Genomic DNA, 2,909 nt, shown 5'->3' on the forward strand with positions numbered 1-2,909 from the left:
TTTTCAGATGACGGATTTAAAAATATGCATGCGAAAACGCACGCATTGGCGTGCAAAGACCTTAAGGGCGGGAGGGGGGAGGAGGGAGGGAAGGGGGAGCGAGGGGGGAGTGAGGGAGGGGGAGGGGAGGGGGAGTGAGGGAGGGGGAGGGGAGGGGGAGGGGTAGGGCGAGCATTTATAATTTCATCAAAATGGAGGCTGACGGAGTGGAGGTGCATGTCTAAAGCTCACACACACACACACACACACACACACACAGTCACACACACACACACACACACACACAACCACACACACACACACAGTCACACACACAGACACACACACGCACACCTTCCTCAACCATTCTGATCACATCCTGTCCTAATGAGAAATCTCAATGACTTCCTGCTCAGGCACACACACACCGCCATGCTACTACTGCTCTGGTTGTGTGTGTGTGTGTGTGTGTGTGTGTGTGTGTGTGTGAAAGTCCCCCAGTAGGGCAAGGTCATTGTGTTTCATTTGACAGATTCTGGAAGTGCAGATTTTAAGCTTTCAAATGACGTGTCCTCCATTGAACGAGTCTTTCAACCGATGGATCGTTCTGACTTTTATTCTGAAAAGTGCGTTGTTGAAAATCAACGACACACTCGCTAGTCAAGCCAAAACATTGCAGTGGATTGGGTGAGTAATCCCCACTGCTACCTAGTTAGTGTAGAGTAGAGAGGATTACTCACCTCATCCATCGCTCTCTCCCTCTCTCTGTCTCTCTCTCTCTGTCTCTCTCCCTCTCTCTCTATGTCTGTCACTGTCTGTGTGTCTCTCTCTCTACCTCTCTCTCCATCTCTCTCTCCCTCTCTCTCTATATCTCTAGGGGATTACTCACCGCATCCATAGCATTGCAATGTTTTGGCTTGACTAGCGAGTGTGTGGGGTGGTTGTGGCACAAGAGGTAGAGCTGGCATCTAATGATCGCAAGGCCGGCAGATAGGCGGTTCGAACCCCGGCTGGCCACATGTCGAGGTGTCCTTGGGCAATTTGCTCCCAGTGAGCGGCCCGGCCGGCGCCTTGCATGGTAGCTTGCTGCCATTGGTGTGTGAATGTGTGTTACGTTCTAGTTCGCTAGGGTGAAGAAGTAGTAACAAAATTACAGTTGTTAAGTAATATAAAGATATTTATTAGGCCAAGACAAGTTAAAAGTCTTATAGTAAGGATAAAAACAGAATTGGAAACTACAAACAAATGCCTCAAAACAAAACAAACAATAAATACATCCCGAGGATGGTTCTTAAAACAATAAACAAAAAAAGTCACTATGAAAATCCTTAAAGTATAAGTGACTATTCGAGTACCAAAACACAAAGTATCAACTAAATCATAACTGAACAAAGTATCAACTAAATCACAACAAAAAGATCTCTAACAAAGTATCACTAAACAAGATCACTAAACACAGAACACAACTAACAAACTAAACCACAAGGCTCTCTAACAAAGTATCCACCCGTATGGTATACAACAAAATGGTGGGAACTGTGTGAATGGATCACACAGCTGCTGCTAGTTTTCTCTCAGGGTCTTTTGTTTGGTGTGGCGTCTGATGATTGGCTGGTTTGGAGATGATTGGCTGGTGTTGATTGGCTGGAGTTGATTGGCCACTGCTGGAGTTGATTGGCCAATTACCAAAAGGGGTGGATTCCCTGGACTGGACTCATCTCCTATTTAGCTTTTAAAGAGATACAGACACAGACACAGACAACCAGAACAGACACTACAACAGACACAAACGTATAGACAGACAACCAGGCTACTCATAGCCATCACAATGTGTGAATGAGACGCCGTTGTAAAGCGCTTTGGAATAAGGAATAAGTGCAGTCCTTTTACCAAGGATGAAATGTTTCACTATAAAAGTCTGAACGTTTTGATTGTTTGGCGACTTTCACCTGCTGCTGTCGCATTATTCTCTTGTTTTCTTTTGAATAAATTATTGTTTTCGCAGAACGTTGCTTTCTTATATATACTATATACATGTATGTTTTATGACGTATGAATAATTGAGCGTGTGTTCATGTTTCCGTGGTAACAAGGAAAGACACTCTGTGTGCATGCGGCCCCTGCGCTGACAGGATGTGATGTCATCACTTATTCATCGCCAGGTTCCTGGTTAGTTCCAGGAGACACCACACGGTCGAGTGTGTGTGTGTGTGTGGGGGGGGGGGGGTTTGTCAGTGTGGTGTGTGTGTGTGTGTGTGTGTGTGTGTGTGTGTGTGTGTATGGGTGTGTGTGTGTGTGTTTGTATGGGTGTGTGTGTGGGTGTGTGTATTGGTGTATGTGTGTGTGTGTGTGTGTGTGTGTTTGTCAGTGTGTGTGTGTGTGTGTGTGTGTGTGTGTGTGTGTGTGTGAGAGAGAGAGAGAGAGAGAGAGAGAGAGAGAGAGAGAGAGAGAGAGAGAGATTATCATCATTGAGTTTTCATGGAGGCAGTAGATATGATATTGATTCTTCGAGGTCTGATCGATCACCAGTATTGATCTGTGGAGGCCTGGTCAATCACCAGGCAAGGCAGGTTTATTTGTACATCACATTTCATACAACAGGGTAATTCAAAGTGCTTTACATACATTATTAAAAATACAGCAAGAGGAGCCTAGTAATAAAATAAAAATGACAATAAATAAAAGCAAACATAAGAAGTAAATAGATAAAACATTCTATAAGACAATATATACAATGGATAGATCCGGTCAATTGTCTCCATTCTCCTCCCATAACGCTTAAATAGTTAATGGATAAAAGACATTGATAGAAGTGTTTGTGTTTAATCATAACTGCTGCAAAACATGAAGGTTTTCAGCTGAGATTGAAACATTTTCAGGGTTTGGGCCTGTTTGATCCTCCAGATCACCAGTATGGACCAACATCATCC

This window comes from Nansenia antarctica (genome assembly GCF_963989245.1).
Source record: "Nansenia antarctica genome assembly, chromosome: 10".
NCBI lineage: Eukaryota > Metazoa > Chordata > Actinopteri > Argentiniformes > Microstomatidae > Nansenia > Nansenia antarctica.